This window comes from Acyrthosiphon pisum, chromosome X (genome assembly GCF_005508785.2).
Source record: "Acyrthosiphon pisum isolate AL4f chromosome X, pea_aphid_22Mar2018_4r6ur, whole genome shotgun sequence".
NCBI classification, from domain to species: Eukaryota; Metazoa; Arthropoda; class Insecta; order Hemiptera; family Aphididae; genus Acyrthosiphon; species Acyrthosiphon pisum.
The window spans coordinates 123,644,603-123,669,219 of record NC_042493.1 but is presented as its reverse complement, the minus strand read 5'-3'; the positions used below and the strand labels follow the sequence as shown (position 1 = coordinate 123,669,219).

General features: G+C 32.8%; 1 protein-coding gene and 1 long non-coding RNA gene across 5 annotated transcripts in view; one reads left to right on the top strand and one right to left on the bottom strand.

Annotated features, from left to right (window-relative positions):
- Nucleotides 1-24,617, top strand: part of LOC100167856 (synaptotagmin 7) — a 334,632-nt gene that overhangs the window by 167,671 nt on the left and 142,344 nt on the right. The window lies entirely within an intron of this gene.
- LOC103308206 lies at nucleotides 19,846-23,276 on the bottom strand. 4 transcript variants are annotated; one of them, XR_003840262.1, is made up of 3 exons: nucleotides 22,127-23,276; nucleotides 20,604-21,918; nucleotides 19,846-20,522 (listed from the first exon to the last, which is right to left on the bottom strand). It is a non-coding gene; the product is annotated as an uncharacterized LOC103308206 (long non-coding RNA). The 4 variants fall into 4 exon arrangements; XR_003840261.1 differs by lacking the exon at nucleotides 19,846-20,522 and having other exon boundaries at nucleotides 20,541-20,785; nucleotides 21,428-21,918; XR_003840263.1 differs by lacking the exon at nucleotides 19,846-20,522 and having other exon boundaries at nucleotides 20,541-21,610; nucleotides 21,676-21,918.

Genomic DNA, 24,617 nt, shown 5'->3' with positions numbered 1-24,617 from the left:
TATGCAAACGGTCTCGTACACAACAAGTGATTTATTCGTGTGCGCAAACATCGTTACGAAATTGATTTAACATAATACAATATATATATATAAAGAAAACCGTTCGCAGAAGGTCAAACGTTTGCTTTGCGTCGTCGTCGTCGTCGTCGTCGTCGTCGGCAGTGAATTAGAAAACGCAATTTTTTTTTTTTTATATCCAAACGTTGGGTCGATATCGCACCAAAGTGGGTGCACACAACAACACGGTCTGGCGCCGGAGAGTCTGCGGTATAATAATAATATCTCATTTAAAATTTAAGTCGAGCCGAAACGTCGCACGTCGTTGAACCCCCTCCCCCCACCGAGTGCGCGCATTGATCTCTTGCGGAGATTTTTGGCCGCGTGTCACGTAGTATTCTCGGCGCAGGGGTCCTCGAAATGTGTACGCCCCTCGACCAGGTCGTCGGCGAAGGGGTGCAGGGGGGGGGGAGCTCAAAAAAACTGAAAAAAACGAGGAGGATAGACCTTTTCGGATCGTCGAGTCGTTCGAGTCGAGTGTCCGAATGATTAAACGGAAAAATGCGTCGTGAAAACAGTACGCTTGTCATGGAACCTTGGACAAAAAAAAAAACGACGCGTGCTCGCCTTCCCTCTTACCCTCCCCTAAGGTGTCGTCTCGGGGGTTGCATTCGCGTATTTACGGTTTCGAAATATTTCTCGAACGTGCCTCAACGCCGCAACGGCAGTAAAAGCGTACGGACGTTATTCGTCTCGAGCTCGAGTTTTTTATTTTGTTTTTTGCTTTTGGCTTTCGTAAAATTAATAACCTCGCGTCTGCGGACAAAATTTATACCTTCACATTCGCACTGGAGGAAATCTGACTGATGAAATATATAATACCGTACGATATTATAACACAGTACCCGCGTGTACCTACCTACGGTATATTATATACGCGTCGGGAAAAAAACGAGTGAAAATGAACAGATGTTGCCCGCGCTCAAAATTATTCGCCGAGTGTATTTTATCATCTTAAGTAGTGTGACTTAGTGAGTTCTGTCGGGAAATCGTTTCCTTTTTATTTATTTATTTATTTGCGACGGTAGAGAATCGCATCGTATCGCGAACGAAACGAGAATAATACATAATAGGTACCTATACTGTTTACGGCGGCAAATTGATTACGTCGCGTAACCAAGTGGTGTAAGATTCCATAAGTTTTATTTTTATTAGAACATTTTCGGAAAAAGTCGAAAAACTATAAACGTTTTGTAATTTATCGTATTGGTTTATCGTCAAATAGATCCGTTGACATTACAATATATAATTATAGAATATTTGTACTTGCGTATCACCGTTTACCAATTTTAATATGGGTATGGTATTGTTCTATTGAAAACAATAATAATATATAATATGGGAAATTCAAAATACAAATAAACTTAACTCGGTAGCAAAAACGTGCGTTTTTATACAATAAAAATTTTGTATTTTTACTTCAGTGTAACTGTCGAGTGTATAAATTATAAATATAATATAGTAATAATAATATATTTATACTTACAATTTATTATCGTATATAAATTTTTGATTTATTGTAATTTTTTATTCGATTTATTTCCAGAGTCTTACACCAACTACTTTTTTTCGATTAGTTATTATTTATTACCATTAATAATTTGTTTTCTGAAACAATGTGCATCTCAAAATTAATTTGATATTTATCTAAAACATATGTGTTCAGAGTGGTTCACCGCGCATGTCAACCGCATTTTGCATTAAACAATAACAATGACCATATTTTAAAATTTATGGGATTTTTTTAGTTCTGATAGAGTGTATTGATACAAACTTTCGTTTTCCACTAATGATGCCGGGTCCACAATAATTGGCCTGGTAGATATTGGGATACTTAAAATGTTTTTATAATTTTTATTATTAAATTAAATTAAATGAAAAATAACGAATAAAAAGGAAACCTATTTAAAGTCATGATGAAAATCAAATTTATATTTTTATGAGGTGAAATATATCATGCAATCATTATATTTTCGTCACAATCAACCACGGTCTGATACTCATCCATTACTCATTACAAATTATATATCATTACATTCATTGTACCTGGTCTTATCGCAAAAGCACAAGTCAGTTAAGCATAATATTTGATAAATGTGTTTTATTTAACATTTAGGTTAGTACCTAAATTTTATTTAAATTTTTAAATACATTTAACTAACATATCAACCTTACAACATCAAAAATTGATTATGTTGAATAAAATGAACTAAAAAATAAAAATAAATTGTTGTATTATGTCAATGACCCGGATAATTAAAAAACCGCTCATAAAACTGATACAGTCAATACATAATAGTTTAATATTAAAATTTATAACCACGCATATTAATACTTGATTTTAATTTAAGTTTGATTTAAATACTGAATTCACTATGGAAAACAATCAAAATTGTCGCTTCGTGTATTTTTGTAACAGGTAGGTGAAATTAAATGAAACTTAATCGTGATATGAATATGATATATCAACTGTATATCTATTGTCACACTTGATTGATCCTTAACAAGCGTTTCTCCCGGATTTATCCTGTGAAGAGACGTCTTAACTTTTAAAAAAAAAAAAAAAAAAACCAAGTGACCGAAGCCGCCTCTGAGGATTCCGCTTATTTGCTCGGCACTTATAACGACTTGGCGTTTCTCCTGTAAAACCGGACCGCACTATAATAATATATGGTTTCGATCAATCACGCAGTTGTTCCGCGTAGCTGTGTTTTTCCAGTTTTTACACTAACGGTTCCCGAGGACGTAACGTCCTCTATCAAAACCTTTGTGCTTGCTGTGGCGTGATCGACATGATATATCGAACGTCGATTACAGAAAGGACGGTGCACCGCCTCCGAGAACGGCGGTCGTCTCGGAAAGTGCGATAATCAGCGCGATGGCTGTCGAACGACGAGTCGCTCGTTCGAAATCGATTTTGCAATAAATTTCCGAAATTCGCGAGACGCCGGACACCTGCAGAACATTTAAAGGAGACGATCGAAAATTGTTCGGTGTCGATTTTTTTTTTTTTAAATCATTATTAAATAAATTGTAAATGGTGGCATATTAGGTATCACCTATATAGTGCAGAAGTCACTGTAATGGGTGTGTTAAATTTGATCCGATGGCATAAAATTGTCAGCCTGTATTAAAATAATATTTTAAATTACAAAAAAATATCACTACCACCGTTATTCTCCGTTCAAGTAACTCAGTTCGTCCAAATGTTAACTTAAAATACATATTAAAAGATACCGAGTACATAATATCATTTATAGATTTCTCATGAAATGAATATTTGAGGGGCTTTCTTTTAAACTTTCAATACTAAGCTATACAAAATTAAACATTTTATGAATTTTTAACCACAAAATAATTTACAAATATGAACTTTAAACGCTTATGAAAAACAATTGTCAGTATGTATCATTAATATTTTCGAATTGTTGTTAGTTCATTTTCAAGTTTTTCGACAAGGCAAAAACATTTTTATCGACGAAAATTTTGAAAAAAAATTCAGAAAATTCAGAAATTCAAAAATTTTTTATGAATCTAAATAACTAGTAAATAATAGAGTCAATATAATAAGTCGAACATTGTATCGTGTTGAACACCTAGCCAACCCCATATAGTTGCGCCTACGGAGTGAGCATGAGTTACCTTAACGTATAGCAACACTACTGATTAAATTGTAATAATGGTATTATTTCGAAGTGTTGACAAGGAGTGTACTTACAATTTAAGTGAACTATAGACTTTTTGACAACCTTGCTGACTTATAAACCAATAATATAATACGAATTTACGGTACTTACTTTCAGACCATCAAATATTATATTTGATGACATCTGTTCCCAAAGTGTGTGCCGAGGTACCCTGTCGATGTCTTTTCGGGGGCGCCGATTTGCCAAAAAATTTTAAATGATCCAAAAATAAATTTGAAAACAAAACTACGGCGATGACGGAAATAATAATTATGATTATGTAAATAGAAATTTATAACCCTTGTATAATTTAAATTCAATAAATATTGTCATAATATTACCCGTCAAAATCTTTACTGGTTTTTGGTTAATTTTTCTATTTTTATGATTGTTCATGATATGATGTAATGACCTGGGAAAGGGCGTCCTAACTTTGGTTCAAATAGTACACCACAAACCAAAAAAGTTTGGGAACCCCTGTTCTATGAAATAAAATGTAATGGCATTGCAGTGAAAATTGTATAGACATAATAGTATTATGAATTAGTGTACGAACAAAAGTGGTCATTAACCGGTGGAAAAGTTAATATTTTTTTCAAGCTTTTTCTTAATTATCTAACAACTTAGCTGGCTAATTTACTATCCAAATTACTCGGTGTATCAACTGATTTTTTTTTTTACTTTATGACCACTGTAAAGACTTGACATTTTATGTAACTAATTTTAGAATAATTCGACGTTTATTTAAAATTAAGTTTATAGACACCTGTTGGTAATGAAGGTTTAAACAATATCGCTATAATCTATTTATATTGTACGTGTTCGAGGCATAAATATATGACATGCCGCGATGGTAAAAACCACAATAATTAATATTATAAACAATTGTGAAAACGGTCTCATTCTCAATTATTATTTACATAGAGGTATATCATAGTATCCATAGGCATAATAATAATATTATATCTTAACATAGAATAAAACAAAGCGCCGCTGTCTGTATATGCTTGGATCTTTAAGACTACGCAACGGATTTTGATGCGGTTTTCTTTAAGCGATAGAGTGATTCAAGATAAAGGTTTAGATTCACATTAAGGTTGGTCCAACCCGAGGAGGTGCTCAAACAGGAATTTTGAGATTCACGATGGAAATTTTTGTTTATAAATGGTTGCTATTAATTGTTATAGGATAAATAATTAGTAGGTATTATTTTATTGGTCGCCATTGGTCATCGGGCAGATCAAGCATGCATCGAATCGAATTATCGCACATTGCCTACAAAAGGTGGCCGAGTTGCACTTACTGCGACGAGTTACACCCCGAAAAACGTTGAAAAATCGCAATTTTTTTAAGAGTCGTTATTTTTTTACGGACAACGCAGTGCGCGGGATCAGCTAGTTATTTATAACCCTATACGTGCATCGCCCAATCGTGCGCACGATTTGTATAATGATATGATTTTGCGGTACTATTGGAGGGGAAAATAGGGGTGGGGGAGGGGTTGATCATGCTCAAACGACCGACCTGTATATTTGCATTTGTGTGTAAGACATCACAAAACTAACTTATTCTCGCCTAGTTCTCGCTATATCGAATTCTGTCGGCTTGTGTCACGCTCTCGTCGTAGCCGATTTCGACGTCACGAACTTTCGACGTGTGCCGAACTCTCATCTTCTGTCCCCCGAAATTCGTCACACCGCGAGTCGGCCGTATACGCCGTGATATTATGACATAATATATCGCTCGGATGTGTAATTTTTTTCCATTTCCAACGCGCCGAACCCAACTCGGACCGTCCACATATTATATCACACGCATAATAATAATATATATTATTATTTATAAGCCTACACGTGCATCGACCGATCGCGCACACCATTTGTATAATGTGATCTTACCGAACCCCCGGCCGGTCCAATTCGGCGAGCGCACACGTGACATTGCGTTATAAATTTATACGAGCACGATGTATATATATTATATATTGTATACTGCGCGGGCGTGACTACAGGTAGGCGCTCGAGCAGTCGGGTAAAATATAAAAATTTACATTTTATTAAATTCGACAGGAAATTCGGTTACGGCGAACGCGCGCGCGCACTTGTCTCTGCTAATAATATTATTATTATTATTATTATTGTTATTGGCGCCGGATACGACATTTGAATATTAAGTCCGACGTTTGCGTTTCGAGAGCTCATTCAATATCTGGATTAAGCGTCCCGCAGGACACGAGCCACTCCGAAACGCCTATATTACGGCGAATTATTATCATCGTTTAGACGGCATAGACGCACGCGTTAACGTCACGCGTCGCGGTAACTAGATTACGTTTTTATTCGATCATTTCCCCCGGAACGCGATTGGGTGTTGGAGATTAAAAAAAAAAAAAAAAACGTATTTGAAAATATTTTTGAAAAAAATTTATGACGAGGTGCTCGATGGTAAAATACAAAAAAAAAAAAATTGTGCTCGTTATGCGTGCCGCCGACGCGTAAAAGAAATTCCGCTTGAAATGATTTTATAAACGATAAAATAATATTATTAACTCGATAAAACACACTCACAACGTCTAATTCGTTTATGTCCTGCAATATATGATGAAAACTACGAATACACACACCTCGGGGTCACATTTTAGGGAGGGGCTTAGGGGTAGTCACCACCCTCCATCTCTGTATTTCTTGCGATATTGTATCATATGAAAAATATGATTAATGGGAATCGAAATAAATCAAAAACGTTATAGAATATAAAAAAAAATTGCATTTCTAGTAGATCAAAATATGTTATGAACAAATTTTGATTCTGATGATCCTCCTTTTAAGACATAGTCTGTCCGCCTTTGATGAAAGACCAGTGTCGTATGCAGGATTTTTCAATGGGGGGGGGGGCTTGAAAATGAATTACAATTTTATTTTGTTCAGCGTCTAATATTTGCAAACGTTTACGTTTACGTATTTGACAATGTTTGTACAACTTCAACTAAGTAAAAAAAAATGCTCTGATCATAAACTTAAATACAGGTTTTTGGAAGAAATCGATCGATAAGTTTTCTGAAGACTTAACAATTTCAAAATTGCATCTACAGTTATTTACAGCTCGTGAACTTGACCCACAAAACTTATTTTTGATTTGACAGAGAAGGAGGGTGCTTACCGATTCGGGGATCGCGATTACAATTTTACCGTACGGAAAAAATTTGAAAATATATTTTGCATTTTATAGTATTGGAGAAGGAGTAGGGCAACTCGATGTACGTCAAAGACCTTTGTAAAAGCACATGTATACAACACTGTGGTTGCACGCGTCGTGTATAATATGGTCGACACAACATGGTAAAAAAAAATTTCAACCTTCCCATCACTGACGGGGACGATATTATAAAATGTTATTAAATTGTTTTTTTTTTTTTTAACAAACAATGTTTAGCTGTTTTGTTTTAATTTCGTCGTCTACACGTGGGCACCCGCGGGCCTTTGCACACCCGCACCACGTCTCTCACTATAAATACCATATTATTATAATATTATTAAACTGGTGACCCATCCGCTGAAAATTCGTTTTCGTCTTTATAATTTAATATTTTCGTACTACAACGCTGTAAAATAATATTATTATGCTCTCAGATCACAGACGGGAATAGTAGTAATAATATAACAGAAACCAGTGTCGTATTTAGGGGGGTTGACCGGGGGCTCCGAATTCTGAGTCCCTCAAATGGGCGCTAGAGGTTAAATTGTTTTCAATGTAAAGTTAGAACAAAAACAATTTTTTTTTTTTATTTCATTGGATTTGTTGAAAAATTATATAAGTGATAACTGATAAGTGATAACCTGTATCTTTCTTATTATATCTTTACACTTCTATATATATATTTAAATTATTTTATTATCATATGTATTTTACTGTATTGCCATATGTCAAATTTAGAAAAAAAAGTCTAAAATTTGTTTTATTTAATTATAATGGTTGACTTTTTTACTAGGAATAAATGGAGTGGCGATGGTAAAATTAAAACGTTCTCTAAACCATCGGAGGCATAAGTGCAATAAGGGGGAAAATATACAGTCATCACTTTTAACTGTGAGAAAAAGTAAGTATTCTAATTAAAGGGAGCTTAGAGAGTTTTTTACGACCGTGAGTAAAACGAAACTGAAAAAAAAGGGGCAAAAAAATTGTAAATACGAATCTGACGGAATCACGAACAGCCGCGTGGGATAAACGCAGGACATTTTTTTTTTTTATTAATGCGATTCTGACATACGTTATTATATCTCGACAATTAAAATTACCTATGGTCACATATAAACAATTAAAATTAAAACTGATATTGAGCACTATAATTACAATCTATCTGTATTGACGACGATATGAAAGGCAATATTATGTCTATGGATGTCGTTACTTTTGTACTGTTAGATCTATATCAATACAATGACATAACGACATAATATTTATGACAACGACGGATCGCACTTTTTATTTTAATCGTACCCACCATAAATCTCTGAATTTTTTTTTAATATAAATCTTGTAAGACGCCTATGTATGCACTCAAATATAGCCACTCGTAAATCATATCAAACCAATTACCAAGTACCGAGTTGGCGATATTATACTATTTATCAAACATAAAAAATCTATTGGTCTCTACGAATTTAATTTTGTTTTATTCGTAAAATAGATGGGAAAATCAACTAATGTCTAATATATTTTCATTATGAGTTTTTCCCGTACGGTGACGGCAATAATAACGAGAAATATTGTACGCCTAATTATTCTCATTTTATAAATAATTTATATTATATTCGAATTTTAATTCGAAAAACGATTAAGGTGCACACGCCTCGCAGTTCATGTTTGTAAGGTAATACAGCGAGTAATTAAAACAAATTTATAATCGTTCGTCAATACGATTTTTGGAGGGGGGCACTATTGTATTATTAAAAATAAACTAGAAAAATTCATCTAGATATAATCCCATTTTCCAAGCTATATATACATCGGACGAATCGTAACATAATTGTGTCTAGACAAGCACTTTAAGAGATAATTTATTCGAAAAAAAAATCGTATCTAGATATTATAATTCCCAACACCGAATAGGATTTAGGTACCTGTATTAAATTTTATCTGCAGAATAGCTGCTACGATGTATGTGTGCGCACTGAGGTACACCGAAATTGCTTTTGTGTGCACGCACGCGTATGTCGTCGTCGTCGTCGTCGTCGTCGTCGACTATAATATTATAATAATATTGCGTTATATCACATACTACTATTATTATTAACATTATTTATATATTATATTTTATGTATTTTTTATATGTTTTTTTTATTTTTTTTTTTTTATCAATGTTTTATCAATGGCGCACGCGAACCGCGACCGTCGTCGTCGTCGTCGTCGTCGTCGTCGTCGTTAAACATTTATCGAGCACACTGCGCGTCACGCGCACACGTATTTTCCGATAAACATCTCACGAGCTCTCGAGAGCGTGTACCTACTGTATTATATTATTATTATTATTATTATTATATGACAATAATAACAAAGCAGCGCACAATAACGTTACGATAATAAAAACGAAATAAATCGTCCTCCATCGTCGGGCTGTAGTCGTGCTGCATTGCACTATATTATACCGTCGTAAGAAATTCGAAAATAATGCACGCGAGTTCGTCGCGGATTTACGCGACTCGGGTACCTACGTGATTCCGCAGTATTTTTTTTTTTTTATTTCCTTTTTCTTGTCTGAGGTAGGTATTATACGACTCGAGTTTGTATCATAGTAATACAATAAAAAAAACACTGCAAAAGCGGTTTGATTTCCGCGTCAGTCGAGTAGTTATAGGTATTAGGTACCCAGTGGTGAGAGATTAGGGGGGGGGGGGTAGGGGCGTCAAGTGCTCCATCGAACTTTTTATTAACGACGTCCGTGTACTCCAATACGGAACGCAGTCGAGACGAAAAATGAAAATCGCGTTCGATAGGATTTTCATCAGTTGACCGAAATCGTAGAAGTCGTAATAACTGACGGCAATTACTTATTAATATAAGTAAGTATTATATCATAAGTTAGGTTATACCTACCGAACATTTGACCGAAATATAAACACATATTATCATTGTGGCATTTAAATAAAATCGGTTTCTGTTTTTTTTTTCGGAAATGAATTATCTCGATGTTCTCCAATTTTCCCGAATTTTCTACGCGAATAAAAACTGTTTTTTTCTGAAATTGTATTGTTCTGGAGATTTTCCGGAACCTATGCCAGTGAATGAGGCTGTCCGATCCCGACATTTCAAATTTGAGTTTCTCAATAATTATAGTTAGTACCTACCTAGTTCTTAAGCACAAATTCAAATCACCGATTCGAACTTCCGAATACTTACAAATCGATCACTACGTTTTGACGCTGTCAAAGTTCAAAAGCTTTATACGGTTACCCGACTTGTTTTTTGTGGTAGTTAAGGACGGCTTACTCATTTTTAATTTGCGCTTACGAAGCGACCACTGTACTTTGGCGAGTCAAGAAACTCGGAATTTACCTAGATAAAAAAGTATATACATTTCTAATTTTTTATAGATAAATATTTAAATTCAGTAATTATATTAAGAAAAAAAAGTACTTATCAAATCCCAAAACTGGACTGATGTCATAGAAATCATCGTTTAATATACCTAGCAGTTTAATTTGCTGCAGTGATACTACGGTGATAACATAACGCCCATTTATATCTCGATCCACAGCGTTTCAAACGCCGTGATTTGATCTTCATCGTTCTCAAAAGCCAATAATTGTTAATCAACTTCGATACGTCTCAGACGTGTTGAACTGCATTGACTTGTTAATGATTTGTGGTATTGTGCCACCGCCGTAGTATAATAAGAATGCCGTAGTGTATCTATTGTGCGGTGTAGCAGTGTATATAGGTACCTATAATACGCGTCCAATGTCCATATAATATAATATGATCACATTCGAGTAAGTACGGTGAAACCTCTCCTAACGGACACCTACCCCAAAAGCGGACGTTTTCTTGGTATACCTATAAGACTAACTGTGTTCCGCCTTGAAAACACTGCAGCGCATATTAGTTATTCTCCAAGAGTAATACATTTTAAATATATTTTTATATCGTATCAACCGATGCTTTAAACAGATTCAACTAAATTTTTTTAACACAAGAATAAATACATTACAGACTATTATTTAAGTTTTTTTATGGCCCTCGAAAATTGTTTTTCAAATCATCTGGAAATAGGCTATACAGGTTAGATTAGGTTAGGTCAGGTTAGGTTAGGTTAATTTGCTGCAGTGCGGTACAATGATCCATTTATATCATTGTAATCCGCTGCGTTTAAATTCTGATTTGAAAAATTTTAAATCGATTTCAAGCGTCTGATAAAAAATACGAAATCGATAAATCAACGACACGTCTCAGACGTTTTGCACTGCATCGACGTGTTAATGATATTATGCGCTATCATGCCGCCGCACCGTATAATAGGAATGCCGTCTATCTATTGCAGTGTTTATGTCTATAGTATCTAAGCGTCCATATATTATTATATTGATCACATTAAAGAGGATATAGTGGCAAAGGTGTCGGTACTCTTAAAAAGTTAAATCTGATATTAGATACAATAGATTGAATTGTTCAAAAAATATTCGAATTCGTTTTACAAAAAAGTGCATTTAGCTTTACATAAGTAAATATAATTTCTAACTCCATAACCGGACGAGTCTCATAGACATTATTCAATCATTGTAGTACAATGCCGCAGTCATAGTCGTAGGGTGATCAAATATATTGGGGGGAGGGAGGGGGGTTTGGAAAAACAATTGGTAATAATAAGAAAAAAAAACACTATAAATTTAATGAAAATAAGACATTTATTTGTTTTGAACTATAACTCCAAACGTCTATAACTTTTTGAGTAGATATTTAGTATATTATTTGGATCAATATTATTTGAAATATTTCTTTCAATATTTAGTATAGAAACAGCTGGTTGTACATATGGTGAGGATTGATATATAAAATGAAGTGATATCAATTTAATCATTTTATAACTCTTGATAACAATAAGCACACAAATATTTGTTTGGTGCAAAGAAACCTTCGTCACAAGTTCAATATATTAAGCACAATTTACATATTTACCAAAACAGTAAAAAAAAACCAAAAATAATACAAATAATTCTTGGGGGGCTAATAATCACACTGGGAGAGGGGCTAAGCCCCCAAGCCCCCCCTAGATACGCCTATGACTGCAGTTTAATTGCGCAGTGATATGACCATATTATTATGACGTCCATTTGTATCGCGATCCACAAGTTTTAAGCGTCTGAAACAAAAAACAATATTAATCGACTACAATTATACACCTCACACTTGTTAACCTGTATTGAAAAACGATTTATTGAATTGTGCCACCGTATAATTGGAATGCCGCCTTGTATCCAGTGCTCCACTAGGGGGGGGGATGCTTCATAATCCTGCATTTTTATCAAAATGTGCGAGATACCATCATATTTTATCTTATATGAATTATTTCATAATCGCCGATCTATATAAATCCGTTAATACTAATTTATTAATATTCAATATTAACTAATTATCAGTAAACTAATTAATTACTTAACTAATAAATTAGTTTACTTTTATTGTCCTCTTGATCTCGTCATTATTTATAACTATAATATATATAATGGGTACCTGCCCACAGTGTAGGTACTTGTACATTTTTATTGTTTTTAACTGATAATTTATAAATATTTTCTTAATGATTTAGGATATTGGGGGGTGTGATAGCTCCCCCTTTGCAATAAAGTTTGACGAGTGACGGTATGCTCCCTTTTTAAACGCAAACTTAGTCCGCCTAATTTTATTTCGCCAAGTACTAGACTTGCGTGTATCTACAAATGGCCCCTACGTCTACGCGTCCATATTATATAATGTTATATCGATCGCATTCAAGTATACAGTGAAACCTCTCCCAACGGACACCTCACACCTCCCAACGAGTGCATACATAATATTATATAGAAAAAAACCACCCAACACAGGACAACTACAAACTTTGCACGCTGCAATCCTAACCCTGCGAACACCGTTTGCGATTTGATTTTATCCCCCCCCCCCCCAAAAAAAACCGATGTCAATCGGCGGCGCTTCACTACAGACGTGTCGGACTGCATGGAAGTGTTAATGATTTGTGTTTGCCCCGTCCCCGTATACTATAGGAACGCCCTTGTAGGTACCTGCAGCCGCTGCCGCCGCAGTACGTAAGTAGAGGTGAGCCGGTGGTTGTTGGGGGTAGGGTACCTCCGGGGCCGCGTGCGAGACCCCAGACAATAGTTTAACTCTTAACTTTGATATATTATGGTCCGCAGTAGTTTTTCAACGCGCGTTACCGTCGTCGGACGGTCGTTTATTTGAAAATAATAATGGTTTTTCCGTCTCCATTACGCCGCTCCGCGCCCCGCCGTCTCCAATCCTACCGCTAAAAAGGTCGGCGGCATTTGAGGGGAGAAAACCTCTTTCGGTTTTCTCCGTCTTATCGCCCCGATATAACGCGAGCCGCAAGGACGTCGCGCAATATCGATCCGATCCGCGATAAGTTTATATTATTATGTCGCGTTCGTGCCGTCCGTACGTCGGCACTGCGTTTTCGGTAGAATACAGAGAAAATCGTGAAGATTATTTTTTTTTATTTTTGAACAGCTGCTGTTGATACACGCACCTAACCGTAACTAACCTAACCTACATAGGTACCATCTGTATGTATACAGAGTGATCCATTCGACGCGAGACGCGAGCTAATAGTTTCGGAGAGTTATATCGTTAAGGTTTTTGAAAATATATTTCCCCTACACGATTTCTCGCAGGTTGTCGTTACAAAACCATTGTTTTTTTTATCGTTAATAATTTTTAAGTTTTTTTACTCTAAGACAACGTACCGTTTTCATATTCTTAAGCAGCATAATTCGGAGTGTTTCGATCTCTAAAAACGAATTCCCGACAAGTTTAGACGAGCGGACGGTAATTGTTTGCAAAATTTGATTTTAATAGGTACATAATACATTTAACATTCTGTTTTGGAAGAAAAAATCAGTAATGGGTCGTTAAAAAAAAAGTGAAAGTTTGAAGAGAAAAATATTGCAATAACATATAGTAAAAGAGGGGGTAAGTGCAGCGTGGTGGAGTATGTCAGCGGTGTTAGAAGTTTGTCAATCGTATCCCTTCGCTTCTCGAACTGTATTATTATTTATTACAGTATTCGATTTGAATGGAATAATTGCATTCGATAAAAAACGATTCGGAGTAGAGGATCAGTGTAACAAGAAATTATTAGTAATTAATGTAGCAATATATATTATATATTTATATAAATTAGTATTTTTAATAAATAATATTAAATTATTTTAAATTAGATTCTTAAATTATTTTTATGTTTCAATAGTAAATTCAATAAATATAAATTCATACATTTTCATTTCCTTAGCGATTATTTTAGTATTTTATTCGTTTCTATGCTTTGGTAAACAAAGCGTTAGAAAAGAAATAGCTTACCTAGCGATAGAGTGTTTTGATGGTTTTTCCCATGGCGTTAAAAAAGCTATTGAAAAAATCAAAGAATGACCTCTCTAAAGTACCATCTTGATACAATTTTCTAAAAGATAAGATACAATAAAATGTTGAAATCGAAGCTCTCTTTGTGGTAAAAATTTTGTTTAGAGGAGAAAAAACATCATTGTGAAACCACTAGCTTCCTCGCTCCGCCCAGAATCTAAAATAATATTTGTTCCGTTAGAAAAACATTCGTTTTTCAAATGCTTAAAATTATGTGACAAAAATGTTTCCGAGAAGTTAATAGTTTTTTAAATAATGATTATCATGCGTTATATAAATACACGATTCCGCATGATTTTTTATGGAACGTTGACATTATACACAATAAATTTGCTTAATCTCGTTATTATAAATTATAATAATTATAAATAGGGTTAGGATACGTGTGTGCACTAAAAAATGTCTAAATATGCATTAAACATTTTTATAAATAATTTTTTTAATGAAAATTAAAGAAGGTGGTCAAAAAAGAATTCGTTAATCATAATTACGAGTACGCAATTTATTATAAGTTACGCGTATATACATTGCGGCACAATAATTAAGAGAGTTGCATTTTATGTACCTATTGTACCTATATTTTGGAACAGTATTATATAATTACCGACAGTGAATAAGCGATAATTTTTATATAATCTATATTAAAATATGCAGGTATACTGCACTTAGATCGAGTTGTTCGTTGATTATTTTGTACAAAAAACCATAAAATAATATTGTTTGAAATCGGAAAAAAATCCAAAATAATATTTACACGTTGAATAATAAATTTCGGAAAACACGAAAATATCATATGCAAATTAAAACGCTCATTTTGAAATCTAAGAACAATTTTTTTTCTAAAAGAACAATCTAAGAATGGCACACAAAACCATAAACATTCCAAACGTAATCATCGACTATAATATATGGGCATACGGAACATTATGTTTTTAAATGTTGTAAGTTTGAACGAATTTTAATTTTAAACCCCTTACCTAAAGGCTAAAAATCTTAAGATACTTGAAAAAAATAAAATTTTATTTTTCTGATTTAAAAACCATGAAACTTGTTTTAAAACGAGCACCGCGAGCTAGTTTAGGAAAACGTAATTCAAAACGCATCTAAATCCCTATAACTTATAATACCTACCTAACGTGTCGACGAGTATTTTAATATAAGTGGTCAACCTCCTTAGATCTAGCCCCCGTCACGTGTGCCCTTGCAGAATTCATAATAATTTAATACCATCTCCAATGATATCATATTATTGTGTTCTACGGTTTCGGGCAACAACTCGATTGCACCTTAAGCACCGTTTTTATTTCTGCTGCAGTAACAGAATAGTTATTGTGTAATTTCGTATTTTTAAGAGAATTGAAAAACTATTATATATTATATTTTATTATCTATGCGATTTATAATACTTGCCAACGTATTGCTATTGTTTTCAATCGAAAAAGTTAATACCGAATAACTCAATATTAAAATATAATATGTCACACCTACTATTGCGCCGTAATTTTATTATGATATAATTGATAACTAGACCACACAGCATTTGCGAAATAATTATATACCTATTGTGAATATCTTGAAGTGCTCGAACAACGAATATTTGACAGATGATTTTGTTTAAATATTTCCGTCTCGTGGTAAAATAATATTGCGTCCCTAGTGGCAATTTTTTTGTTTAATAATATAATTATTATCACATTATAATCACGAATAATATTAGTAGGTATAACATTATTATAATACTATTATAATATAATTATCATTACAAAATTCTGTCTCGTATGATTTCATAAAAATGTTAGCTAAATATTTTTATAAAGTTTCCATAGTTTTGCATATTTTTCTGTACACTCTCAATGTATAGCAAACCAAGCTAGAAATCCATTCTACACAATGACGAGTTTGAATACAAAAATTAAAAATGAACTCTTTTGCATATTTTGTCAATTTTTGGTAATAGTGCATATTTCACAATTGAAATTAAAAAATTGAAGTCTCCTTTTGTTTTTTTTTATTTCGATTATTTAACGCCACACCGTTCCGTAAGCATATTATAGTCGCTATTACATCGACTTAATTTAACGGAGCGTATTTACCTTTATTGCACTAAGGTCGAATACTGTATAATATTATTATCTTTTGTATAAAACTCGTTTATGTTATGTCTGTGTTATCGACGTTATCGTTAATCTAATAGCAATTTGTTCTGTATTTAATAGTGTACTTATAGATGGATGATTGAATTACACGAACAAGAATATTAGATTATTTTACAATATCCCCGTCAGTGGACAATTTTGTGTGAACTTTCGCGTCATATAAATTCCGGACGAATTCCTAATTGCTTTGTAAAATCTACCTAAGTATTTACAAAATTATAAAAATATGCCGAAAAATTCACAAGCTTAAAAAATCGTTTTAGAATTTGGCTGAAACGTTTTTTTCAACAGACGGTGTAGTGTTCTACTTTGTAAGATCTGTGAAGTCAAGTTAATTGCGAAAAACGATTTATCATTGATAACCAAAGGTAGGAATTAACTGGTTACAAAAATAAAAACAATCCGATTATGGTAACACAAACATTTCTGTTATTTTTCTTGATAAAACAATTTTGTATATCTATAGATATATTTTAGTAGGGCTATTAGATAGGCATAACATTATAATATTATTATATGACTTTAAAGTACAATTTAATGTAAAAAAATAATAATATTTGTTGAATTATTGATTGAGATGTGTATAGCTTAAATATATTTTAACGACCATGTAAAGTCAAATAGGTATACACACACCGTGCCTACATTACGATAACGTTTCAATAAAATTATTTATTATACTGAATTTATGAAATTTATAAAGAACGCATTCACTCTGATCCACATATACCTACTAATTGAAAACAGTGGATTAACTTTTTTTAAAAACTGACTTAAGTTAATAGTATTTTTTTCCACGTCAGCTTTTAACTTATCGAGTTGAATTCATCATTAATTGTTAACTGTTAACTTCTAACTCATCGGTTTCGTGTTCTATTAACTGGAGTTAATTATTCGCGTTAACCTGCCCACCTTTGAACATAATATAACAATATAATAGGGAGGGAGGGGGATGGAGGGGGATATATTTTTTTTTCAATTTTTAGTTTTACTTAACGATCAGTGTTAAAATACCTACCTATGGTTTGTGAAGTGCCATAGTATTATAATAAGTGACGATTATAATTCTTGAATTTTGTAGATTAGTCAAAACTTAATCTTATGGATGGTAGAATTAATTTTTGAATAATTAATAATATGTAATTTGAAAAAGACAAATGCGTTTTTTATGAATACATCAAATTTTGCTTACAACTGTTCAATAGATTTGGATTGTTTATAAAATTATATTTTAACGACCATGTAAAGTCAAATAGGTATACACACGCCGTGCCTACATTATGATAACGTTTCAATAAAATTATTTATTATACTGAATTTATGAAATTTATAAAGAACGCATTCACTCTGATCCACATATACCTACTAATTGAAAACAGTGGATTAACTTTTTTTAAAAACTGACTTAAGTTAATAGTATTTTTTTCCACGTCAGCTTTTAACTTATCGAGTTGAATTCATCATTAATTGTTAACTGTTAACTTCTAACTCATCGGTTTCGTGTTCTATTAACTGGAGTTAATTATTCGCGTTAACCTGCCCACCTTTTAACATAATATAACAATATAATGTCTCGACCATGGTGTCGGTACGTGGTCGCGAAACAATAAACCAGACGACAGAATTAATGGTAAACGGACTGTTAGTCTTATTACTTTCGTAAACACTGCGTTGAACATCATTATTTTTTGTTTCGTGTACGTTACGATAATAATATTATTAACCGTCTTGGCGACGTATCTACCAATAATTAGCAGTAAACGGTAGACAAATAAAAACGGTTTCTTATGTGTTTCTAATGGGCGGAGCGGAGCAACTTAGAAAGCGTGTTAAACTTAAGCACATACCTAATAATATTATATTTTATTAGTTTATTACCGCTCGTAAAATACGTATACAATGAACAAATAATTGACCTCAGACTATTAAGTTTAGGCGTATTATTATACGAGCAAATAAAAGAATCATTGTTAAATTTGGAGTGTCGACTATTCAAAAGAAAATATAAAAACTGTGGCAAGTAGGTACCCATATAACGTTATTGTACCAACCTACTGTTAAAAGTTTATCGAGGCACAATTTAAAAAATTAAACAGCTATAAGGTAATCTTAACATTCCGGTGTACCTTCCCTTCGATGGCTTCCGGAGACATTTTTCACGTGGGAGGGGGATATATTTTTTTTCAATTTTTAGTTTTACTTAACGATCAGTGGTAAAATACCTACCTATGGTTTGTGAAGTGTCATAGTATTATTATAAGTGACGATTATAATTCTTGAATCTTGTAGATAGTTATTAGTCAAAACCATAGACATTTAAAACAACTAGATAGCCGATTACAGGATAATATTGAAGTCAACCGCCATATGCCAACAGGGCAATGTTTACAAAATCGCATGATTGATATTATTGATATATATTGATTTATTATCAGATATCAGTGTCTTATCTATTGAGTTATTATGTAAATATTGCCCTGTTGGCATATGGCGGCCCGACTTCAACATTCTTATGGAAATGTAATATATAGTCGGCTATCTAGTTGTTTTATATGTCTATGGTCAAAACTTAATCTTATGGATGGTAAAATTATTTTTTGAATAATTAATAATATGTATTTGAAAAGACAAATGCGTATTTTATGAATACATCAAATTTTGCTTACAACTGTTCAATAGATTTGGATTGTTTATAAAATTAAATTTTTCTAGTTTCTTTAAACAAATAAATAACAACCCAACCGTTGTTTGAATTAACTTATTTCCTTAATTACTTGAATAATCAAAAAAACAAAACGATAGTGTATTACTAAATTATAAATCGTTCTAAGGCACTAAGCCACAAATAGACGCCAAAAGCTATTCTATGAAAACTTTATTTATTTTTTGTCAAAAAAATAAAACTCAGTTGACAGTGCACTTGACCAACCACTATAAATGTGCCATAAATCCATAAGACAACGTTTTTAGTTCACATAATCGAGTTTCATAAAAGTCAAGTGTTAAAAAAAAAAAAAAAAATTGTAGTTTATTTTGTGGTACACATTTTTCACTACGTATTATAATGTCATAACTGTCCCTAATCCCACCACCAGGAGACACTACCTAATATTACACTCTATATTATGTAAATAGGAACCTGAATATAATTTTAAAAAATGTTTCAAATACATTGTTTCTATTTTTAGGTTCAATTATAAATTTAAAAAATGTAAAAATTATTAAACCTAATTGAATAATACATACCTAGGTAGTAATAAAAAACATTTAAAAGTAATTACTTATAATATGATATAATCACACCTATACTCACCTTGTTTATATATATTTTTGTTTTCCTTTTAACGTGACGTGGAATTATTACGTTGATTAGTTTAACTATTCATTAATGACATAATTATACATTAGGTATATTATTATGTACGCCTAGTCACATCGCTTTATGCGATGGCAAAGACATTTATGTTTACAGTAGGAGGAAGTCGATAAACTTTACAGCGGATACCTACCTACTTCGTGTAGAAAATTACAGTGAATCACAAAAAGGTATATTGTTGAGCATGACCTAATATTATTACTTTTGCAGACATTAATTATTTTTCTCTCGTAAAAGAGCCAAGCTAAAAAATAATTTAAGTACCTATATTGTGCTATACAATTATTTCTTCCGAACATTGTAATATTTTTATTTTTGAAACCAATGCCCTTAAAACGAATTGAAAATTCAGCAAAAGTATTGCAACCCGCAAGACCGCAGTAGTCTTGTGGATATCACAACAAAGAACTAATAATTAATATTATGTATTGTGTATTATTGTTTACATTTCGATACGCTTATTTGTTAGAAAAAAAAATAAAATAAAAACATAAATAATTATTGCCAATCGATGAATTTATTTCGCGGAATAAAAGTCTTTCGTCGTTGATTTCCAATGTTATACTTAACAGTTATTTACCCACAACTGTAAACCGTATTGTACTGAAATTCAAATGGAAATTATATTTTATTTTTTTATTTCGTGCTATAAATTTTCATGAAGTTAAATAGTTAGATACATACCTACAGTTGAAATTTTATGATATTTTGGATTCTGAGCGTCTCTGGTAAACCTGTATTGGTTTTACAATGATATCGCGTACTTACATTTTTTTTTTGAATTTTTTTTTGCATTCTGTCATTCGACCTTTGAAGCGATAAGAACCCTTGAATTTTTGACGTCCGCATTGAAGTCCCATTAGTTTCTAAAATCGTCGGGATAATAAAAAAAAAAAAAAATGAAGAGAAATTGGTAATTTTTACACGAGTCCAATTGTTGACAAAACTGATTTTACGTTTTTCGGTGGAACTCAAAAACTAAGTAGCAAAAAATGTCTAAAAGATTTATACTTTTTTGACCTATTTAATAATAATAATTATATCCACGAGAGATTATAGAATCTTATAAATATTTTTATGATTAATAATGTCGATATAAACGTTTTCAGTGGGTTTGAAATTGTAATACAACGTTCCTCGAAAGTTGTATCGATACCAGAAGGGCGGTACCCACTTGTCCACCCTTTTTAATATTTATATCGTTTGTATTCGTATCGTTATTATAATACACAATAAACAGTCAGTTTTGATTAGCCGCGGAACAATATTACATCCTTCGAGAATTAACTGATTTTCATTTGCGGACATCTTTAATGACGACATGTCGACCGTGGTTGTAGTCGAAGGGGAACGGTTGATCCTTAGAAATATCGGGTAGTACGGTTTATAACGTGGTTTCGAGTGTTTCGAGTCTTTACAAAATAAATACGATCGCAGCGAAATGAGGATTAAAATAAATGCGATTATCGATAAGTACTGTAAGAGAGGATGTACCCAACAGAGCTTACCTTTTTCCGATCTTCCGAGCCGACATCATAATATTTTCATTGTGAAATTATTTATTATTATAAAATATTCCAATGATAACATCAATTGAGAACATTTCATATTATTTTCGGTCGTATAATTTTATTTGAATATTGTTTCAACATCATCAGCGTACAGTGACGGACGAACTAGATCGATTTAGTCTGAAGAATTACATTTTTTTTTATTTTAATGTTTTACTTTTTCGATTTCGGTTACGAGTACTTACCTGTTTGAATAGTCAGTAAAAAAACAGTACGTAAGTACGAATATTTTGGAAAATAATTTACTTTTTAATTTAATTTAATTTTTTTTTTCTTATACCTCACAAACTGAGCGGAATTTTTTTTGAACATTTTCGAGTTTTAGGCACACAAGTTTTATAGATCATTTTGCACTCAGTCTGCATTCGTTGTCAGTGTATTTTAACTATAGGCAAGTCACGTTTGAATTCAATATAGAAGTGTAAAAGCTAAAAAGAAAAAAAATTTTGAACTTAGTATTCTATTTTAAATACAAATACTTAAAAAGCAATCAACGCTTAAAAGTAATTTAAATATATTTTACTCGATTACTTTTCAAGACTGTTATCTGCGCCGTTTAATGATTATTTTATCAACTTAATTATTGTGTACCGTAACATGAAGACAATAATGGGTTGGAAAATACATAATTTTTACCTGCACTTTAAGTCAAATACCACTCATTACTTATTCTGTTGTAGGACTTAGTTTTAAACTTTATGTAAACAAATTTAAAATGCTGTGCCACGAATAGCATTAATTAAACAGTGTTTACCGAGCATTGTATTCGCGTCGAACTTCGATTTTGTGTGTTTTATTATTTCGCCGTCTTATAATATGAATATTGAAATAAAACAAAACAAAACAATTAGACTCTTAGGTAACGGTGTCGTAAGCGATCTCCCGAAAAAAAATTACAAATACCCAGGTATAATTTATAGAAAAATGTTTGTGGTAAACTCTATTGAATATTAATTTATTAAAAAGCATGTTACGTAAAAAAACAAAAAAAAATATAATTTATAAATTATATTACTAGTCATATCGATCAATAGTTGTAAATCCTTTGACGCGTCTCTCGGCCATTGTTTTTTCCCATCTGCCCTTTCACGCAAAGGGAAGCTCCACTGACGTGTCAGAGGAAACATTTTTGTTTCGTAATACAACACTATTGACATTAAATTTGCTGAGTGTGCGATCCAGTTTGTCCGCCCGCGGATGTCGCCCTTATTAGGGATCTGAATTTGAAATATTTCAAAGTTGAAAAGTTCACTCTTTGTGAACTATTTCAACAAAGTAATAAATTATGATTATGATCATGGTTGCAAATCAGGTACACACGGTATAATACTAATATCGGTTACCTATAGTAAATCACTGATCAGTTACGGTGCATTTTGACTTTTATTTATTAGTATCCGATACAATATAAAGTGACTTTATACGATTTTCTCTTGCTGTAAATATTTATGACTGCAAGCTTTGAGATATATATGATACGACATTTTTTTAAAATTTTTATTTTTCACATTAATGAAATATTTCAAGGGAATAGATTTCGTGAAAGCTTTAAACCCTAGCCCCTATATTATAGTTGGTGGTTGTCACAACAAATATTGTAGATCACACAAAATATCATAGTGGATAGCTTACGACACAAGTGAAGTACATCATACACTTATTATGTAGATTGCTTCCCATACAACATTTGCGAAATGATAATATATTTTTGTGCTTGATTATTTGACTAATAATATTTTATAAATATTTTCTTCTCATGATGACAAAATATTGTACTATAATATTACAATGATGCCATAAAAATGTTGACTTAACATTTTTAAAAAGTTTCCGTTAAAATGTTTTTTGAAAACAATAAGTATATGATTGAAATGTTTTTTATAAAATATTTTCGAGAATCTGAACTTCTTGGCCAAAGAACATAGCTAAAATATTTCATATTTATTTAAATATTTTGACAACTATAATATTTTCCTGAAAATAATTTCATCATAGTAGGGAAATATTTTTATGCCGTGTAGCTGGTTACGGCACAGCATAATGGACTTTCATTTATTCGCTTTCGATTGGGCTTTCTGTATTTGGAGTTAGTTGTTCGCAGGGCGTACGCACTGTATTGTGGTTGATTTGGACGGGTACCTCTACATAACGTTACTACAAACGTATATCGTGTAGCTTCATGGGTTACATTTGGAAACGGGAAAAAAAAATAAAATATATAATTCTTCGTTAAAACTTTGGACGCCGACAGGTCGACCCGGATCGTTGTTATTCGGTTTTAACTGCTTTGGGTCCGAACGCGAAATGCATTCACATTTCACAGTTGTTGTTGTTGTTGTCGTCGTCGTCGGGGACACGAGAGCTGAAAGCCATTTTTTTTCGGCCAGATCGTCAGACGTGGCTTTCGCATCACAATGGTTTCACTTTTCATCGCAATAATAACGACAACAGCCGCCGTCACACACAGTCGATAAAATGTTTCCGAAAATCTCGAATGTCATGATTTATCCGTTGGGCTCGTCGTGCCTTTATCATAATGTATATACGCCGCCACGGTCGTCGATAGTATCACCGTCATCATCCTTATCGTTATTTGTCTTATTCGCCATAGTACGTTACACGAATCGTACGAGTGTACTATATTGTTATCGTGTCGAAAAAAGAATTGCTCGCCGAGCACTCGATGACGCGAGTTGTTAAGCAAATAATTCATTTTTGCCGTTGACGGGTAGGAGGGAGGGGAAATAATCCTCCCTCGCGTCGAACACGCCACTGATGCGGCCTAGGTTATATTCCATACCTACTCGAATACTATGGACCCGAGCTCGGGAAATTTACGCGGTAAAATGTGCGGATAAAAGTAAACGTGCGCACTACGTATTTAATCGACGATTTTTTTTACCCTTTTTAAAAAAATCGAGAGAAACGCCCAGTTTAAAATGTTTCCACAGGCGTAATAACATTTATTTAGGTGGCCCGTATATATTTTTATGCCGTATGAATAATAATAGTGATTTCTTTTTCCTATGAACAATTTTAGAAATTTCCGGTTGGATAGGTACCTAGAAAGAGTATTAATCATATTATGATGTATACGATATTGATAATAATTTTGAGAAGGTAAGAA